Here is a 22,517-nt window from a genome sequence, read left to right as displayed (position 1 = left end):
CTTTTTGTCCTTGTTATAGACAGTTGTGTTTTGTCTTTGTAGACTCTAGTGTACACCTTTGTATGAAATCTTCAGTTTTTTGGCAGTTTCAAGCATTGTATAGCCTTCATTCCTCAAAACAATGATTGACTGATGAGTTTCTAGAGAAAGCTGTTTCTTTTTGCCATTTTTGACCTAATATTGACCTTAAGACATGCCAGTCTATTGCATACTGTGGCAACTCAAAAACAAACACAAAGAAAATGTTAAGTTTCATTTAAACGTACAGTATGTAAGATTCAGAAACCCTTGTTATTAATGACACCTGTGGCCTTTAAGTGAACTGCAGCCAGCTACCTGTTGCTCGTGCTCGAGCTCGTGCACACACTCCATAGGGACACGAGCGAGCGAGCATCGACCAAAACAATGACGTAACGTACAAAGAGGCTGAACATGATTCACCAGCATCATGCTGACAGATGAGGTAGCTTAATTAAAATTACACATTTATGATTGTTTTACTACAAACTTTGAGACTGTATATTATATTTGACGCTCCAGTGCTGGAACAGGGCTAAAACAAAGTGTGGATAGCTACATTTGTTGGATGATGACAGTAGCTGTTTATAAAATAGACTGTACATTATAAATATATTGACACAATTCAGTATTGATGTGATTCCATCACAACTGTAATTTTGATATATCGATGCGCTATTGTTTTATAATAATAGAATGTATATATTTTCTCTATAACCAAGTTATGTTACACTAACGAATGGGTCTTTTTGCATTATCTTGAACATTGTCTAGCATTCATTTCATGTGTTACTGTAGTTTACCTTGCTGAATAATTACAGATTAACATTGTTTATGTCAGTTAGTATGAATCAGCATACCTGACTTTTGGTATAAAGAAAAGATAATTGAAATTATTTGAAAGTTACAAAGCAAGGTAGCTTGCAATTCGTCAGCGTTAGCAGGCAAGATCAAGTTAGCTAAAATTACACAGATCAATCCTTATGGCACTATATTTCACATGCGCTGCAGTTATGTAAGCTTACCTGTCCAATAAGAAGAACGCCGATTCAGGGTCGGTTTTGATCCCCAAAACCGAATGAATGTCCCTCCAGGAATCAAATGCCCTGCCGATGTTCACTCTAGTTTTCACTTGACCATGATCATGTTCCTGCTTAGGCAGACGGGATTCAGTAGTTAAATGATTTTTTTTTATTTCTTTTTTTTTTTGGCTTACTCTGAGTTTGCGTAGGAGTCGGTGTTGTGCTGGGAGCCGGACGTTTGTTGGAGTCCATCTCTAAGATAACGTTACCTAGTGTTGCAGTTTGTTGTTGCTGTTGAATAGTGGAAGAGAAGCTATTACTGTCTGAGGCAAGGCTCTCGGGAGCGCGCATAAACTTCACATCCTTTGGATTTTCCCGGCAAAGGCGACCCGCTGCCTTCGCATAAAAATCAGTCTACAGGCTTTAATAGGCAACCCAGGAAGTCCAGGAAGGGCACATTTTTTAAGTTGCGTTACTAGCTGTTCACACTTTGGCAAAAAAGGCGAATATTACATGAACATTTTTACATATTGGACCTTTAATGAACCAAATAGCTTTCAGCTGTGTTTGATATAATGGCAAGTGATTTTATAGTAACAAATGAGCAATTGATTACTCAAGGATAAGGTGTTGGAATGATGACTGCTGGACATGGGGCCTGTCTAGATTTGATCAAAAATGACTTTTCAAATAGTGATGGTGCTGTTTTTTACATCAGTAATGTCCTGACTATACTTTGTGATCAGTTGAATGCCACTTTGGTGAATTAAAGTACCAATTTCCTTCTGAAACAGCAAAATCTGTACATTATACCAAACTTTTGGCACCAGCATATATGTGTGTATAATTTGTGTATGGAAGACCAATGGGTCATAATTTGTGTATTGTAGACCAAATGGGTCATAATTTGCCTTTAAAAGAAAAAAAAAATCACTATCAGACTTAGTGTCCCCCCGTGACTCATGCTGGGGAATGAGAATTAAATATCCACAACTTAAAGGGATATTTCACCCAAAAATAAAAATGTTCTTTCATCATTTACTCACCCTCATGCCATCTCAGGTGTGTATGACTTTCTTTCTTCTGATGAACACAAACACAATTTTGTAGAAGAATATTTCAGCAATGTAGGTCCTCACAATGCAAGTGAATGAGTGCCAAAAATTTGAAGCTCCTAAATGCACATATACAAAGCATAAAATGTATCAATTTCAAGCAATCCAAAAATTCTAGTGGTTAAATTCATAATTTTATGAAGTGATATGGTAGGTGTGTGAGAGAAACAGTTCAATATTTAAGTCCTTCTTTTGTTTTTGTTGATTTGCATTCTTCATGCATATCGCCATTCCATTCTTGTAAGCCCCAGTGCCCATCAAAGCATTCGCATCTCCATTGCATTTAATGCCGCCTCATGCTTCTTTGTCGCAGGCCACCATTTGGTTCCATAGATTGCAACTGGCTGGACTAACGACTTGTAAGTCTTTGACTTAAGGTGCAACGGAAACTTGCAGTCACATGATTCTCCGGTGACTTGGCGCCATTTCAGCCAGGCAGCATTGACACAATGCCGGGTATCTTGGAGTGAATTTCCATCTGCCGAGGTATTTAAAAGCCCCTTTTTTAATTTACTGGCCGCCCACAGTGATTGACCTGTCCACTTGATCTCCACACTCAAGGTACACGGTTTTCACAATGTTCAGATGCAGCCCATAATTGGTCAACCCTTCATTCCAGATCTGCATCTTTTGCTCAAAGCCGAGCCAGGTTGCTCCTGAGCATGACCCCTTCTCAGAGTTTGAACTTTTTTTATTTGATAGCCGTTATATTCTTGTTCCAAAAAAGGATGGCAGCTTGTGTCCGATTTTGGATTTGAGAGGTTTGAATTTCACTCTAATGAAATGTCGATTCAAAATGCTAATGCAAGAACAAACAATGTCACAAATATGGCCAAGGTACTTGTTTGTGACAGTAGATTTGAAGGATGCTTATTTCACATTCAGTTTGTGCCGAAGTGCGCACGTTCACGAAATGCATGTTTGTAGCTCTGGCCCAAGGGCATCCACATTTTGAACTACCTCAACGATTTGTTGGTGTTAGCTCGCTCAGAGAGTTTGGCTGCCCAACACTGAGATGTCATTCTCAAATATTTAGGGCTGCGAGTTAACCTAGAAAAGGCAACGGACTATGATTCTAGGTGTGGAGCTGGACTCGCTGGCGATGCAGGTGCACTTATCTCCAGTTCATGTTCAGTCATTACACCAGTGTCTAGCAATGTAAAGAGAGGTGTTCTCCCAGCAACAACATTTCACAGGTTGTTGGGGTTTATGATCGCGGCATCCACTATCATTTCCCTGGGCATGTTGCGTGCAAGGCCTTTTCAGTGTTGGATGAAATCCATTAAGGGACTTAACATGCTAAGGCAGGTGTATCGTCCCTTTAAGGTGACGTGTATAGTGTGTGTGGGAGGGGTGCACTTTTGTGCCATTTTGTGGTTGGCACATCACACTCTTCTAGGGGTGCAGGACAATGTACTGTCTTTCTGAGCTGTACATGTCCCGGATCATCTGAATTTGGGGGCAGATCTCTTGAGACCCAGAGAATGGACATTACATCCTCAGATTGTGGAACAGATCTGGATGAGGTTTGGCAGAGCAGATGTGGACCTGTTTGCTTTGAGCGAGACGTCACACTGTACCCTGTGGTTTTCTCTCTCATCCCCGGCAATGCTGGGCATCGATGTGTTGGTGCATCAGTGGCCGACAGCACAACTGTATACTTTTCCACTGATCAACCTGCTGCACACAGTTCTGCAGAGGATTCGGGATGATTAAGTTTGGTTCCTGTTAGTGGCACCGTATAGGCCCTTTCACATATATTTCTCGATTCTGGTCTCTCTCCTGGAGGAGGTTCCTTGGGGGATTCATGTCAGAACAGACCTGCTGTCTCAGGTGCGAGGCATCATTTGGCACCTCTGGACAGACATATGGAAGATGTGGGTTTGGCCCTTCAACAAGGCACTCTTATGAATGATGGTTTATCCCCCGCTATGGTTGATACCACTCTGAATGTTAGAACCCCTGCAATGAGATGGCCGTTTACATTAAGGTGGTGTGTTTTTTCCTCCTGGTGTTTGGCAGGAAGTGAGGATGCAGCTCACTGCCCTACAGGCTCAGTGTTGTTTTTACAGGAGCATTTTGGGTCTAGGGTTGCCCCGGCAATGTTTAAAGTTTATGGCGCCACTTAGCTGCTGAACGCGCCTGTGAATGGGGCTTTGATTGGTAAAGATTCTCTTGTCTCTGTTGCATTATGCACAGAGTATGCAGGCTTAGACCTTTATCTGTGGTGTTAGAGGCACTCCCTGGTGCCCCATTTGAGCCCTTTGCATCAGAGTCTGAATCTTAAAACTGTCCTGTACTGCTTTTGGCATTGGCATCGTTTAAGAGGGTTAGTGATTTGCATCGTTTCGCTCGAATATTACTTTGCAGTCTTTCTTTCCTCACCCACTTGAGTCAGATTAGAGTGAAAGGTTGCATATGCTGTGCCCTGTTAGGGCTTTGTGAATTTATGTTGACAGCACTAGCCAGTTGCATAAGTCAGAACAGCTGTTTCTATGCTTTGGTGTCTGCAACAGAGTTTTTTTGTCTATAAGCAGAGGCTGCCTTCACCTTTAGGCATTTGGGATCATTCTATGAGGAGTGGGACATCCTCGTGGGCTTTGGCTAGAAGTGCATTGTTGGAGGACATTTGTATGGAGGTAGGGTGATCCTCTCCACATACTTTTGTCAGATTTTATAATCTGGATGAGGGTTTGACTCCTGCTTCCCATGTTCTTTCTGTTGGAACAGGGATTAAATTATAGTTCCTATATATTTATGCTCCGCTATATGCTTGCCACACGGGCAGCTACTGTTCGCATGGTGCTATGGTATATCGTCCCCAAGGCGTCAGAGTGACACAGCATTGAGTGAACTACAAAAGGGAACATCTCGGTTACACATGTAACCCTGGTTCCCTGGCCATACTCACTAGTTGCTGCATAGGCTCATGCCGCTTGCAGAAAATCTGAGTGATGACGCTGAAGGTGATCGCTATAAGGAGCCTATGACGTAGCTCCTCAGAAGCGTTGCTTAGGCACCATTAGCCAATGAATTGGCTTGACTGTATTATGGCTTCAGACCACCCACGTGACCACTGACCTGTTCCAAATGAGTCAAATCGACACAGCGTCTCATTCCTACTAAGGAAACCTGGGTTATGTACGTAACCGAGACGTCTTACTTACTGTTACTCAATATCACAATTGGTCATCTCTCATTTTCTGTTCTGTGCCTATATATATATATATATATATATATATATATATATATATATATATATATATATATATAGGAAATGTATTGCAAGATCTACACGCAAGGCTACCAAGATGTATGCAAAACATTTGACCACTGATTGCGTTTTTTTTTTTTTTTTTTTTTTTTCAGCTTTGTGAGCAGTGTTTACCAAATAATAAATCTAAAAATTAAGATATGGTATTGTTTACTTGGAAATGTCCTTAGGTAGATTATCTGAAGTAACAGAAATAGTTAACAGAAAAACAACAATACAAAAACAATATATTTACAAGGGAAAATATATCAGGACAGCTGTTCCATTGCTTGTAATCTATAAACATATTTGCTTATTAATAATGTCATATAATATTATTGCCTGTATTTAAAAGTTGCATTTATTTTATAGACAAAGCAGAAGGTGTATGGACTGTGATATGAATTTATTCAGTGCAGTACTGTGGTGTCATGGCTCAATGATTTGTTTACAAGGAAAACATTCTAAAGTTTTGTTTTGCTATCTACAAGTGAATAATCTTTCACCATTAAGACTATTCAGTGTGTTTAAGAAGGAAAAGAGAGTGCTGTATAGTTGGATGAACTAGCCAATGGGGCTATTTCTTTGTTTGTTTGTTTGTTTGGTCGAGAAGTTAATGTAGTTACTTATGTGTCAGACACAATTTAGTTTATAGACTTTTTTTTCTCAGCTAATGAAAATAGTTAAAAAAAATAAGCCATATCACCAAGCTTTGTATGCTGCCAAGTAATGCACGTATTTGAACACAGTATGTGGAATAACAGCAATTTCCATCCCCCGCTCAGTGTTCTGTTTTCAGTTCAGCTCCACTCAGGGTTTGCCATTTCCCACTTTTCGCTCATCCCTCACTCACTGGTGAGAGAGTGAGGCGGAAGCCAGAAAAAACACTACGGCCATGTTCACACAGTAGCAGAATATGGTTGTCAGTCCTGTATTTGAGTGCTTAATATGGCTGCGTTCATGCACAAGTTGGTTATTTACGAGAGTGATAACCGTATTCTGTAACTGAACTGACACCCGCAAATTTTCAGGTCTCACAACAGCATTTTCAGCAAACCTGTGCTGTGTGACTGGAACCGTACTGGGGTGCTTTTCCCATTCAGTGATGTAACTCACTGCTTAGCCATCACAGTACAATGCATTGTTGGAGAAATGAACTAACTAGTCATGACTGTTTCCCGAAACCGCAGTAACTATGTCGCATATCCCTCGTTTGAACCACATTGGTTGAACTGTCATTAATGATGTTACTCAGGGGGTGGAATAATATCTTCCGCAAATATTAAATTATATTAGCTCATTTACACGGACACCTGTAAGCCGTTTAGTGTGAGAAAGCTGCAGAAGACACGAAAGTGGCATTTAATTTGTAATGTGACAGATGCATTGCGCCGCGATAGTGGGGTGTAACAGGCATGTTAAAATGGGAAAGGAGGAGGCGGGAACCGGCTGAACAGTCAAAGTAAGATTTAATGAAACAAAAAGACACAAACACAAATGCACAAATGGCAGCTGCGTGTGGCTTTCTCTCTCCTGAACTGCCAAACCCGGCTGCCTTTATCCCTCTCCTCGGCTGATTAGCCCAATTGGGGGCCAGGTGTGCGTAGTCACGGCCCAGCCCCGCCCTCCTCGTCACATGGGGTTTCCCTCTATATCAGATTTCTGGTTTCCACAACGCACTTAAGGATATAAGCACATGCACACTCACATTAACATATTAACGTCACTTATGCATTAACACAAACACATAAAAGCAGTGTCCTCCAACAGAAACCATGTGTGATAAAGCGCTTTCTCTTAACAACCTTTAGTCCCTTAAACGGCTGCACTCGTGTTTATGTGATGTTTCAACTGGACAATTAGTTTTTAGTCACGTCATGTACAGTGAGAGCTATGCTGCACTGTGCATGAGCATGTCTCGTGTGTTTTATTTGGAGGTTTGTTAACTCACGGAGATGGGGAAATGAGTTGTATCATCCAAAGATCCAGCCGCTGTCTTCCACCGGAGTTGCTCGTGACGGGGGAGTGAGTCGCTCGACACAAATGTTGCGCCTGCACTCAGTTAAAAAGCATTCAAAGCCACTGTCGGTTAATTATGATCTGATGGATGAACTCATGTCTCGATTGGACTTGCGCCTTATTTAATAACGTGCCGTCAATTGTGATAAGACATGCCGGTGTTCTGGATGTCACCATCTCTGCTCTGAGCAAAAATCATACAACTCCACTTCCCGCTTCCTTTTACCGACACCACTCACATACTCTGGTCTGGAATGACATGAACACAGATAAGCAGAGTTATACAAATTGTGAAACATCACAGTGCTGTGATACTAAATATCAGCACTTGTGGGACGTTTATCATCAAATCAGATTAGAGGACCAGAACTAACTGATGTAATTATGTAATGTATGTTTAAATATAAAATGAACATTTATATTTGTTTTTTGAACCTCAGAGCTGATTTGTGTGTGGATGTGTAGTATGCACGTTGTCCAAATGTGTGTGAAAGACAGAAAGAGACTTAAAGGGTTAACACTTTCTGAGGAGCAACACTCCTTTCTCTTTATCAGTTTTTACATCTTCAATGGCTGGGGAATTTGGTGTCTGAGATGTTTCTGTTTTATTTCCCTATGAGACTGATATTACGGCTTTGTCTTTTGAAGACTTCTTAACTTCACCTCTGTGGTGTTCGGAAGACCATGTTTGATCAGCTCCTGTTTTAGCTGGAACGAAAATGGACAAACAGATAACATTTATTGAGCATTGCATATTTTCGTTGTTGTATATTAGAAGTGTACTTAGCATAGATAGTTGTAGTAAGTTAGCATAGATAGTTGTAGTGAGTGTGACTTACTTTATCTAAAATGATTTGAATGTTTCCATTCTCGGTTAGGTTTAACAATGAGGTAAGTCTCACTTGAAGTCCAATTATATTGTCTAAAGGATACACACATGCCACACATAAAACGCAAATAATGTTGAATTACATGGTGAAAGTGTGTACGTTTGCAAGTTACATTATGTATACTGAGCACATTTTAGGGATATGATATTTAATTTTCTCAATATATGTCATTGCTTTTCTGTTTTTGCTTTGGTGTATGATTTAACACAGAATGCAATAATATGAAAAACTGATGATAATAATAATACACAACCTTAATGAAACACCTACATTTTGGGATACCATCCACTATAAATGCCCAACGACCTGGAACATTAACATTACTCGTTCTCTTGGGTTGTGGAATGTAGCTTATATTGTTTGACCCAGGAATTGCAAAGTAGTGTGTGGAGTTTGCTGTGTCATAGCCAGCCTATTTAAAACATTAAAATTAAGTTATGTGTATACATGTAGAGAGAGTATAGAGTATAGAATATGAATCTGTTCTAGTGACACAGAACACTCGTTACATTTACCTGTACAGGTTGAATTGGCACTTTACAGTCACCATAATTCATCAGAATAAATGAAAAATTACTGCCTGACATTAAAACCACTTGAAACAAGTATCCCTGAAAAGATTGAAAATACGGAATGTCACAGACATTCTGAGAATATCAACTTTTACTCTACATAGTCTGTGACCTTGTGCTGAAGTGTAAACATTTACTGTTCTGGAGATATAACTTACTGTGCCTGAAGTCTGCAAGTCTCAATTTGCAACAAATACCCAAGTCGCAACGAAGCTCAGATCAGGGAAATGCTGTTGTATATCCTGTGTGGCCCAAGTGAGCACACTTCCCGTTGAATACTGATTATATGAGTACACACCACTAACGTAGTCGTCAAGATCAGTCCAGAGAGGAGCAATTAAATCTTCGCTCCCATTGGTCGGTAAGGGGTAAGGGTCAGCTTCATTTATAGGTTGGCTGAATGTAAGGAGTCCATTATTATTAACCTGTAATAAGCAAAGTGGTCAGAATACATCAGAAAAACTGGCTTCCATGTCACACTGACTTATTACAATGTTTATTCAGCATATGTCATTCACATTAAAAAAGTAAACAGAATTCTCACATATATTTGCCAGTGTGTACGCCCGAAGAATGTAAATGGACTGGACAGGGTAAGATTGTTGCTTGTATCACCAATAGTTACTTGAGTGTCTCTTGAGCCAAACGGATAGAATATTGTTGGTACTGCCAAGAGAATGAACAGAGACATGTGCATTTTTGCAATGTTGAATAGCCATATTTGATCTGCTTAATAAGGAAATTACATTTGTTTAGAAAACAAAACATATAATTCATTGTTCTCTTTAAACAATTCATTTAGACAGTGTTGTTTTTTTAGGTTGTGAGAAACCAGATATGGGTTTAATTTGAGAATCTCCATTCTCTGTTAGGTTTAATGAATGAATGTAGTGATAAATATTTCGCTGCTATCAACAACAAAGCCATTTTGGCGTTTTGAGTGTTGTCATAGACACTAACAACTTCCAAGTTCCCAGGACGTGAACGGCTCCAAGTAGAACCTCTGAGTTGCCATCTCGTAAATACTGTAATTCCAACATGATGTGAATGCAGCATATATTTCATGTGATGTCACTGTATAACCGCACCACCATATTTGTGTCCAAAATTCCATATACAGTACAGTTTCTGTTTGCCGCACTGTGTGATGCGACAAAAGTCAGCAACATTTGTTTTCTATTTATAATTATTGAAAAAGCGATACTGCTGTTTACTTCCAATTATTGTTTTCCTTTAATAAAGTCTTAAATATCTTTTAAGTGAAACTGCTTCATTTCGTGAAAGTCAAGCAGTGACGAAGTTATCTGTACACATGTCAGTTATATTAATAACATAATCTATTTTGATACAATTCAACTGGAAATATTGCTCATAGGACAATGTTAAATTCATAAAAAAACAGCCAGACTGTATAAAGGTATGTGATAATTGCAATACATTGTAATAAATAAAAGCATGTTAGTGTCAGCATACAGTATACTGTATTTTTAATGTGTTTACACTAAAGTTAGTCAATAAACAACACATCATAAGATTATGAAGCACAGACTTTTTTCACAACACCAGACTACAATGTAAACATATTAGTCATATTTACACAGCAAGCTGATATGGAAAATAATGTATATTTTTAAATGAACTTATAACTAAATTAACTTTCAAATTAACTATGCCCTAAAAGAGACAGTTTTTAAATGCAAGACAACATAAGTAACACAAAATAGTAGTTAAACTCCAGGTATACTTGCATATGTGTGTTCGCCTCGGTTGCTTTCTGTGTATTCATCATGAGTTAAAAGCAGCGCTTACATTCATACAGATGGGATCATCATGGACCTTTTGCATATTGTGACCAAATCAGACCAAAAAACAAAAATAAAAAAAATAAAAAATTTTCCCCACCATTCTCACTATCCTGAGCAACTTATTTTTACTCCTCACTCCCAAATTTCCAAACCAGGCTGTGATATTAATCACTAAAATTCTCTCAACATGGCTTTTATATACCATTTCCAAAACTGATTGACTTACATCAAAACTCTTCAGTTTCCACACAAGGAACAGCCTTTCATTTGAAGAACATCACTGGACCCTTTCTAGATCCCCTTCAGTTTGCTTATAGAGTAAACAGGTCTGTGGATGATGCAGTCAACATGGGATTGCATCATGTCCTGCAACATCTGGACAGACCAGGGACATATGCAAGGATCCTTTTTTTGGACTTCAGTTCGGCTTTCAACACCATCATCCAAGCTATACTCCAGAATAAATTACACCAACTCTCTGTTCCCATGTCTATCTGTCAGTGGATTACCAGCTTTATGACAGACAGGCAGCAGCTTGTGATACTGGGGAAACTCACTTCTAGCACCTGTACAATCAGCACTGGTGCCCCCCAGGGATGTGTGCTCTCCCCACTAATTTTCTCCCTCTAAACCAATGACTGCATCACCAAGGACCCCTCTGTCAAGCTCCTGAAGTTTGCAGATGACACCACTGTCATCGGCCTCATCCGAGATGACAATGAGTCTGCATAAAGAAGGGAGGTTAAACAGCTGGCTGTCTTGTGCAGTCAAAACAACCTTGAGCTGAACACACTCAAAACAGTGGAGATGATTGTGGACTTTAGGAGGAACACCCCAACACTGACCCCCCCTCACCATTCTCAACAGCACTGTGGCAGCAGTGGAGTCATTCAGGTTCCTGGGCACTACCATCTCACAGGACCTGAAGTGGGAGACCCACATTGACTCCATTGTGAAAAAGACCCAGCAGAGGTTGTACTTCCTTCGCCAGCTGAGGAAATTCAACCTGCCACAGGCGCTGCTGATACAGTTCTACTCAGCGGTCATTGAGTCTGTCCTCTGCACTTCAATAACTGTCTGGTTTGGTTCAGCTACGAAATCAGACATCAGAAGACTACAAAGGACAGTTCGGACTGCTGAGAGGATTATTGGTTGCCCCCTGCACTCCCTTCAAGAACTATACAATTCCAAAGTGAGGAAAAAGGCTGGAAAAATCACTCTGGACCCCACTCACCCTGCCCATTACCTTTTTGAACTGTTGCCTTCTGGCCAACGCTTCAGAGCTCTGAGCACCAGAACCGTCAGGCACAGGAACAGTTTTTTCCCTCAGGCTATCCATCTCATGAACAGTTAAATTGCCCCATTGAGCAATAACTATGTGCAATACACAGTTTAGTCTTTTTTAATATTTATCCAACATATCCAGCCTCTTCTGCCATTTCATTCCTCTAAAAAAAAAAAAAAAGACAAATTTTGCACTGTACATAACAGATTTGTGCTTTGCTCTGTACATAACAGATAACAGATTTGTATTAGATTTGCACTACGTATGTGTGTGTGTATGTGTGTGTTTGTGTGTGTATGTACGTGTGTATAATTATTTTTTATTTTTTATTATTATCTATGTCTTGCTGCTGTTTTTGTATTGTTTTTGTATAGTTGTACACTGGAAGCTCCTGTCACCAAGACAAATTCCTTGTATGTGTAAGCATACTTGGCAATAAAGCTGATTCTGATTGATTGTTTTTACTAAAAATATTGTCTACGTTCTCACCAAAGTTCAACCTTGTATCAATATATGTTCCCAAATATTTAAAACTCTCAACAGTCTCAACAGCCTGATCATTTAACATTAGTTTCCCTAATGTATAGTGTTCTTCAGGTTTAACATTGAAAATCAGCTCTTTGGTTTATCTTACATTAATTTGGCAAGCACTCAATTTGCACCAATCCTCAAGGACACTAATATTTTTAAAATAGGTTTGCTCACTCAGTGATTGGCTCTTTGAACAGAGTTGCACCAGGACCATATCATCAGCATACATAAAAAGACCAGCTGTGTTACTCTTAATCTGTAACTCATTGGTATATATTAAAAATAAAAGTGGTGACACACAACCCTGTGGAGCCCCTGTATTTAAAACCAATTCATTTGAAAATATGCCATTCATAAAAACTTTCTGTGGTCGATCTGAGAGACAATCTTTGATCCAATATATCAAAGCAGGGTTTACATTCAAATTACAGATATGTTATAGAAGCATATGAACCTGCATAGTATTAATAGCAGAGGTTAAATCAATAAAAAGTGCTTGTGCATAAGAATTGGAATCATGAATATGCTTTGCTATGAAATCAATTAATGAAAGTGTTGCATCTTCTGCCCCCGTATAGTCTATATGCAAATTGTAATGATATAAAACCTTACTAACTGATATCATTATGTTTACTCACAATTCTTTCCATACATTTAGCCAGGACTGAGGTCATGGCAACTGGTCTATATATTTTCTGGTAATCTTGCCCCTGGTGTTTTGGGGATAGGTATTACTGTAGATACATCCCACATAAGTGGCACAGTATACTCATTAAATAATGTGTGAAATAGTAGTGAAAGGTGCCTTTTTTAGCTGATAGCCACAGACTTTTAACACCCTCCCCTTTAACCCATCAGGGCCTGGTGCTTTATTAACTTTAATGCGGGCTAAACATGCAGCTATCTCCTGCTCAAACAGCAGGGGTGCTGGACCTGTCTGAATATTCTTAAGGACCTCTTCACTTTCCCTTTTAGCATCGATTAAATCAAATCTACTATAAAAAATTATTACATCCATTAACAACCTTACACAATTATCAGTTTGTACATTTTGTCCTTCCCTCTCTCTCCCCATCATTACATGCAGTCCCTCCCAGGCCTGTTTGACATTTTCTGAATAAAATTTCTGCTCAACTATTTTTACAATTAATTTTAGACATCCTTAATTTAGTTCTAAATTCCTTCTCTTTCTCTCTAGCTTTCACAGTGTCTCCCTTAATAAAAGCAAACGTCTTTTCGTTTAAACAGTTCTTCAACTCTTTGGTTAACCAAGGCTTATTAGTAGTAAAAACTCTGTCTGTACAGGTATTATAGTTTCTTCACAAAACTTTATATACGATGTAATAACATCTGTAAGTTCGAGAACATCTGTACTTGAGTCAAAGAACACCTGCCAATCTGTCATGGCAAAACAAAAGTTTAGTTCCTCTGTGCTTTCCTCCGATCACTGCGGTATATTTCTTGTACCAGGTTTCTCCCTTTTAATCTTCTGTCGATATCTCGGCAGGAGATGAATAATATTGTGGTCCGATTTTCCTAAGGCAGGTCTACACACTGCTTTATAAGCGTCTATAATATTCATGTATTGCTGAAGGGCTGGAAGATGTGCAGACAAATCACAGGTATTGAAGTCTCAGAGAACAAACAATGGCTGGTCCACAGACCTCTCCAGTGTGTCAGTGAAACATTTTGTAACTTTGTCAGCTTCAGTGTTATTTGATCCTGGCACATAGCCAAGAATCACAGTGATCTGCCCCAAACTCTCTCGGTAAATAAAAAGGTCTAACTGCAACCGAGATAATCTCATAGTCCCGAGTACAAATCTTGTCCAGTATTTTATATTGTGTTGCCCAGGTATTATCCAAATATTAACAAAGTCCACCGCCTATTGATTTTCCAGCTGCTCTTTTGTCTCGATCCGCTCTAATGAGAGTGTAGCCATCAAGGTCGACATTACTGTTATTCTCAGTCAACCATGTTTCTGTTATTACTTATTAGATTGCTACACCTGAACAGATCTTTTGTTTTTGCCCTGATAGTTAATTCATCAAGTTTGTTATTTAAGGATTGGACATTAAACAAAGTAATCACTGGAAGAGGGTGACGGGTGCCGCATCTGTGCAGTCTGTTTTTGACACCACCTCTTGATCCCCATTTCTTTATTTTACCTTTTTTATGTTGTGTCATCTTCCTTTTTTCATCATTTAATGTGGATAGAAAATGTCCGTCCAGAATTGTAGGTGTTCCCATGGAGTGCAAATGCACTCTTACTGAAAGTAGAAAGTCTCGAGAGTAAGTCCACACAGGTGCACCCACACCATTACATCTGAACATTGATAGATTTTCCAAGATTAAAGAGAAGATCAGGACGCACGTAAATATGAATTTTCCAGCGAACTCCATCTTCATTTCGCTACTCCGTCAGGTCGTTAAATGAATATTAAAAATCACACAAACTTATCACATATACAAACTTAAAACAACTTAAAAACAAATTAGTAAACAAACAGAGAAGCACAGGGTCAGCAGTCTGGCCGCACCCCTTCCGGACAGAGATTTTCAAGTATAATCTGCATTGAAGTTGTGAAATTACAAGTGTGAAATATTGTTTTAACTGGGATGAAAAGCAGGGTTTAAAAAGACGATAACCAAGGGTTAAGCACAGTATGAAAAGTCCTTATGAAGCCCTTTCCCACCTACAGTCCTGGTACTTTTCCCTCAGTAACTTTCTAGATGAGAACTCTTACGAGGAATGTTACACCCGAGGAGACATTTCCCGTTGCATTCGCATTTACAGAAAGGAACCACCGTAGCGACGTAATCTAGTATCGATCATTTTTATCCAGACATTATTTGCACGTGCGTTTCAACAGCAACTACATCATCAAAATCAACAACACCGATGGATGACGTCAGGATCAGAGCTACACTTTTGTTTGTTTAGGGCGGTTTTAGACAAACTGTGGCTGCATCGGAAAATGGTTAATGGTTTAAATAAAAGTGTTTTATCTATCTGAACAGTTTAAAAAGTACCTTATTTCATCTTACCTTCATCCATCCTTGTTCAGCCTCCGAAGGCAGAATTTTCCAGTTTTCAGACGCAGCTTGTGTCTTCAGGTTACAGGATAAACTGGGCTTGCAAGGCATGCGTGCAGTGCTCTGTGCTGCAGCTGGAGTGAGAGATGAGACAACTCGAGGCAGAGAAAGCGAGTTTTAACCACACCGCACATGAACTAATAAACTATATAAGGGAGAGTTGTAACACCATCATTTTAACCAGGGGTGTGGGAATCCTTTTAATACGTATATTTGCTTAATTGTGGTGCAAGGGAAAAAGTGCAGCCGTTCGCCTAAAACAAAGCCTTTAAGACCCAGCAGAAACCCCTGACAGCATGTTGTTTCGGCAGTGGGTGGAACTAACTCAAAAGTGGCAATCCTATTGGCTAGCATTCACAGACCACATTTTGATTCACTAAATCATTTCTAGTGAACACCGACAACAAGGTTAAAATTAATGAGCCCAACAGCCTGCCAGCAGCGACACTGAGCTGCAATCTATATGAGATAAGAAGTGGGCAAACAGAGAAGTAATCTTTGACTATTGTAAGTTAAAGGTGAAGTGTGTAACTTGTTTGATGTCAAAATACATTCTCCTATCCCAGTTTAATGTTCAATTACAACTAAGTAAGTTGTGAGTTTACCTTTCTCAAAAGTATAAGCACTGGGCCTCCCAGAGGGGTATTCCAGAAAGCAAGGTTGAACTCTAGGTTGATTAACCCAAACATTGCCAACTAGCAGTATTCCGGTTCCAGAACACCTGTGAGGAGTTAGTTTAATCATACTCCAATTGGTAACCCAAAGTTAACGCGTGCACACGGTGAGTACAGAAAGGTATTGTCAATGGAGTGTTGATTTCAGGAGTCATCATGGAAACAGAAGCTAAAAAGAAATGTGCGCCATATTTCAGTGAAGCGGAAAAGAATATTATTTTGTCTTGTAATAGCGATAGGAGCTGCATTGATTTAGGGCTGAGAGTTTGCATGACGGCAAGTATACTGAATTAATGTGTGAAATTTTAAACTATAAAGTTTACCGTACATTTAAAAGTTTCATTCAACATTAATATTAGACCTTTCTCGCCTACATTAATGTTTAATAGGTTGACCGTTATGTTATTTGTTTGCACTGAACTTCATAATAGGTATTCATATTATATTAGTATTATAATAATAAAATAGGTTTTATAACTATGGGTAGGGCTGCACAATTAATCGAAAAACTATTAGCGATTACGATTACGGCTGTCACAATTATGTAATCGTGAAAACTGACGATTATTCAGTTTTCGCTTACTAGTTACCAAGAACTGTCCTACCTCATGTGCTGTATCCCCTGCACGGCACACCCAGCTGCTGTTCAATTAGGCGATGTTATCGGACAAGCCGATTCCTCTGTCTACACCGGATGAGTCAGCATGAACGTTCCAAGCCATTTATTTGTGTTGTTGGCAGTAGTACTGCCAGCGTGTGCAGCACAAAAATGGAACGGGACACCCGTTTACTGTTGGCATGATGCGACACAATGGACACTTCCAGTTTAGAGAGCATCATTATAATTATATGATTATAATGGGTTCCATTACTTTTGACACGAAGCGCCACTCGAGTCTGCTGTAGACGTTAGAATGTGTCCCACCCCAGTTTTCAGATCGTTCCTACTCCCCTGAGTTTAACCAATTGGAAATTAGCCACTCTTCTAAAAATGGCAGTAGAAGTTGTCTCAGTGTAAATCAACATCGAAATTCTTGTTAAAAAACTAGCACTCGTCCCAACAGTTTTCTTTGTACGTTACACTGCTTTACACAGTTTAGTGATGCATTGTACATTTCTAAGAATTTTTGGTCTCCCCAACTTGGTGGAACAATTGTTTATTCTCATTATAATAATAATAAATTACTGTTACTTGTCCTATTAATACAATTCATAATTATTAATAATTATTGATTAAACATTGGCATATCATATTGGTAAATCGTTTTGTAAAAGCATTAAGCCATTCTGCTGTCCTTTGTATGACAGAAATGTACATATTATTTTGTATTGTTGTTGTGATCAATCTATTACATAAGGATACTTGTTAAAACAAATATAGCTTATGAAACATAACATTGAAAAGAAAGATACTTTCCTTAAAGAGAAAGTTAGAAATATTGGACTTACCTCAGACAGGTTTATCCAAATGCTCTGCAACCTTCTGTGGATTAAATTGGCAAGCAGGAAGCTTTCAGTGATTATAAATGTGTCACAGCCTTGTGTGTAAGAGAAGAACACTTCCACGGAATGTTCATCAGATGCTTTCATTGGACACTTGCAGATTCACATTCACATTCAACTCTTACAATAAAACACCATGTCGTAGTTGCAAAATAACCCAAATGAAAAGATTCTTCATTTCAGCTGCCATTAAAAAATAAATAAAAAAATAAATAAATAAATAAAATGTTTTCCTTCATTTTCATTAACTAAAAAGTACTGAACACTCAACACTCAGTTACTGTAGATACTGGTGAAAAACCTGAACTTATAAGACGCCTCATCATGAAAAACAAATCCAAACATGAAACAAACATTAAACAGTCTGTTTGTATTTTTTACATTCTCATGTAATATTTATGTATCTGCATTATTTCCTCCATTACGATAGATATGAATAAAAGGATAACACTTTACAATAAGACTGTATGCATTAACTTTAGTTATCACAAAACTTAACTCGAACCAATAATGAACAATATTTACAGCATTTGTTAATCTTTGTTATTGTTAAATATTGTTATTGTATGTTATTGTTCATTTCTACATACTGATACACTTTTATATAACATTAAAATTAGTTTACATTAACATTAGTTAATGCATTATGATCTAAAATAAATTAGTGAACAATAGCATTTTAGTAGTTTATAAACAGTGTTGGGTGCAATGCATTACTAAGTAATTAATGACTTTTTCATTTAAAAAAGTAAAGTAAGGGATTACTCTTAATTTTTCAGTAATTTAAATACAGTGACTTCTGATGTAATTGTGTTAAATACTGCATAGGCTATAGAACAATTCTATTTAAAAAATAGTGAATTTAATACCGAAATTTAACGTTGTATCAGGGTTTACAATGGGAAAGCAGGCGGCTGGAACCAGCTGAACAGTTGAAATAATATTTAATGAAAACTTAAAAAGACACAAACATAAACACACACAGCAGTGTGTGACTCACTCTCTCCCGAACTGTCGCATCCGGCTTGGCCTTATCCCTCTCCTCGGCTGATTAGCCTGATTATGCATATATTAACAATTATGAACCTATAGAACCTTATGGTAAAGTGCTACCATAGTTATTTTGTGGTTTAGTTTGTGGAAAATGAGAGTTCTAACTTTAATCTTAGCCATAAAGTCATTATAAGCAACCTATTTATTAATTTAGCAGACTATTTAAAGTGAATTACAAATGAAGAAGACTACAGAATTGGTGATTCATTCTAAAGGGACAGTAACAAAAAAAAGTAGTCAACAAACAATTGTCAGTTTTCTTGTTTTTGTGTTAAACAAAGGTTGTCAGAGGAATTCTCTAGCTAAAGTGATAAAAGGGACAGCAGAATGAGGAACTGAAATGTATTTATTTCAGCTGACAGCTTTATCTACAGAGAATGCACAGAAAGAAAATGTCAAGAGCTGTAGTGATGTTGAAAATGTTGGCACTTGCACGTAATGTTACAAATGTTACATAATGTAAAAAAAAAAAAACTTTCAAGATAAAAATAAATTTAACTCTGGTCTAGTTTAAAACAAATAAGACCTTAATGTATTTTTTTTTTCTTTGTTCTGGTTTCATACAGTTTTGTAAAACAAAATGAGGTGATTGCAACGTCAAATTAAAAATAATTTGTGACATAATGTAATTTAAATTCACCATGATATTGTTGTTTTTGATCAATTCGGGCTCAAAGTCAATTGCGACATATCTGATAACATCAATGTTAAATCTGGAACTTACTGATTATGTTGTACAATATTGAAATTCGACCCATCTACAATGTTTGAGCAATAAACGTGAAATTTTACATCGATAAAATACTTTACGTAAAAAGATCACACATTTGTATTACGCTGTATCAAGTGAGGTGATGAGTCTTCGGAAGAAGCAGTCGGTATATATCTTTTTGTTTATTCAGCATTTGTTATTGTTTAGCAATACTTTTTAAAAGTTTGTTTTTACCAAAGGTTTTTCCAATATATATATATATTTTTTTTTACTCTTCTCTAGTAAGACTTTCATAGCATCGTAGTCGAGATTTGCACTTAAAAATTCATTTTAAGCCCATTGCATCACTGATGTGCATGCAGCCAAAACCATCACAGTAACAATACAAATGCATTACTCAGCACTAAACAACTAAAGAGCTGAGCAGCACTTCCTGATGAAAGCAGTAATATTAGAGTATCAAACTGAGACACATGCTGCATCTGAATATCCATACTTCCATACTATAAAGTATGCCAAAAAACAGTATGCCAATGGAGTAGTATGTCCGAATCCACAGTATTCATGAAGCAGTAAGCGAGAAGTACCTGGATGATCTACTATTTCCGGTGAAATTCTGAGAAGCGTGTTTAATAGGCACCGCCAGGCGAAAGTGCTGGAGACCTGAATTTTCTCTAAATAGGGAGAACTTGAAGTCATAATAAGCTGTTCATGCTATTAAGAACGGCACAGGTAGCGAAACTCGGATGCGCGCCAACACAGAGAACACGTTCTTTAACTTTGTGCTCTCTAGCGACATCTGTGGTTGAAACTTAAAATCGCAAGCAATTTGTGGAAGAACACTAAACGTGATTCGTGATTCGTGTTTCGACACTACTCTTCTGGTGGATGAATCTCATGATTTGAGGTTACCTGGACATCGCCTGTGTGTGATCATAACTGGATATATTCAGAGATGGAGTCACAACGTGCTGTTTTTCATGTTGATATAATGTAATTTGATTAAACATTTAAACTGAAATATTACTTGCTCTGATGAAGATAAACAACACTTGTATTCACGTATTTTGAATGAGTGAATTTTACACTTACAGTGCTTTTCTGACACTACACTCAAAGCGCTTTTACATAAAGAACAGGGGACTCAATCACCCCCAGTATATTTTAATATAATTTTTCAAGTGTTTTATCTACCATTAATGTTTGTATTGTACTACACTGATCAATTTAAGAGGTAATACTCATGATATGACAAGTTTATTATTTTTATATTATATTGTACATCCTCAGTTGATAATGCAAGTGAACCATACTACTAAAATAGTATGTCTATGAATGCACACAGTAACTAAAAACATAAAACGAGGATTCAATAATGATGGGGATAAAATGTACTTTATTAAACATGAAAATAATATGCTAAAAATGCAATATAACAGTTAACAGTCAATTTCAGAAGTCATCATATATTAGTAAACATGTCACAGTAACTCCCTACAACAACGTAGATAGATCGTGATCGGTTAACACACGAGTATTGTTTGATTCATAAAAGAATGACAAGCATTATTAGCTTCAACAACCCTATCAGACAACATATCCAAGCATTATAGCAGGTAAACAACTTCGCCAAATGGAGAACAGATAAACATCCATCCAGATTGTTGCAATGCTGTCCAGAACAGTGTGAGTGTGACTGACATGAACTGTAGTTTCTTTCTTGTTTTTAACGACTACACGCAGACTAAAACAGTGCATTTCCACCATCTACTGTTTACATGTGAACAAGACAGCCGGCTCTTCTTTCCTATGTTCACGGACATGACGTAATGACGCAAGGATGTATGTCATAAGCCAGCAAGAACCGACAGCTTAAAACACAAATCATTTTTATAGGCTAACTGTAGTGATCTGCAAGCGGTAGTGAAATCGCAATTCATATTCAATGGGAGAGAGAGAGACAGCGGCACCGCTTGTCATCCTCATTTATTCCCGGCAGTCTTGCATAACTGCTTAGGGAACACCCGGAACACAGAGAGCAATAAAATAAAACTAATTTATCTTTTGCGCTTCGCATTTCATTGACCAGTCCGAGCTGACCTAATCAAACGGCATATTATATGGCTGTGGTTAGTTTCCACAAGAACAGTCCGAAATCGCAGTTATCATAATCCCTAATATCCCTATGTGGTTTATCAGTAAATAATATATTGATTGATTTTAATGTTTGTATTTTCCAATTTCCTATTCTGATCAGTATTTTCATGTTGCTGTTTTATGTTGCAGGTCAGGATGATGAAGAACAGATAGAGTTTGTAACGGCAGTTATATTGACGTGGAAAGGAGGAGCGCCTCCAAGTGACAGAAACCTTTCTTGAAATTGGATGCTTCAAAGTTATCAAAGTCTAGTCTCTGATGTCTTAATTGCGTGCTTGAAATAAAATTGACGTCATTTCTACAATCTGTTCTGATGATCAACACAAACAAAACTATCCCATGTTGTTATTATGTAATTACGATGGGCATTTTGTTTCTTTTATTTTTTTACTGTATTGAATTTTGAGCCAGTGTTATGTCTTATAGGCTATATCGTATAAAAGCATAAACACATAAAAATGCTTTATGTGACAAAAAAAAAAAGAAAAAGTAAACTACGTACAGTATGACAATACAGTTCAGAAATATTAAACAATGTGTTTGTTCTGTGGAGATTGACATAATCTAGTTTAACACATAGACAAAACAGTTGGAATAGATCACCCAAAAATAACAATTCTGTTATAATTTACTCACCCTTGCATCATTACAAACCCTTATGACCTTATGACTTTTTTATGCCTCTCATGCCAAATTTCCATGTGAATGTAAGCCATTGTAAACAAGCTTCTCTCATAGCATGAACACAATTTTTCACTGACAAATTATTTTCATTTTGGTTGTTTGCCTCCAAAACCTAGCATATGTCTTCA

At 37.9% G+C, this 22,517-nt stretch overlaps 1 long non-coding RNA gene across 1 annotated transcript; it reads right to left on the bottom strand.

The window, feature by feature from the left end:
* Positions 1-6,968: 6,968 nt before the first annotated feature.
* On the bottom strand, positions 6,969-15,818 carry LOC127427357 (uncharacterized). Its single transcript, XR_007894931.1, has 6 exons — positions 15,559-15,818; positions 9,434-9,555; positions 9,048-9,314; positions 8,267-8,349; positions 7,360-8,135; positions 6,969-7,087 (listed from the first exon to the last, which is right to left on the bottom strand). It is a non-coding gene; the product is annotated as an uncharacterized LOC127427357 (long non-coding RNA).
* Between the last annotated feature and the right edge of the window lie 6,699 nt (positions 15,819-22,517).

This window comes from Myxocyprinus asiaticus, chromosome 36 (assembly GCF_019703515.2).
Source record: "Myxocyprinus asiaticus isolate MX2 ecotype Aquarium Trade chromosome 36, UBuf_Myxa_2, whole genome shotgun sequence".
In the NCBI taxonomy this organism is placed as follows: domain Eukaryota; kingdom Metazoa; phylum Chordata; class Actinopteri; order Cypriniformes; family Catostomidae; genus Myxocyprinus; species Myxocyprinus asiaticus.
Note: the sequence above shows the minus strand (reverse complement) of the source record. Positions and strands in the feature narration are given on the sequence as shown.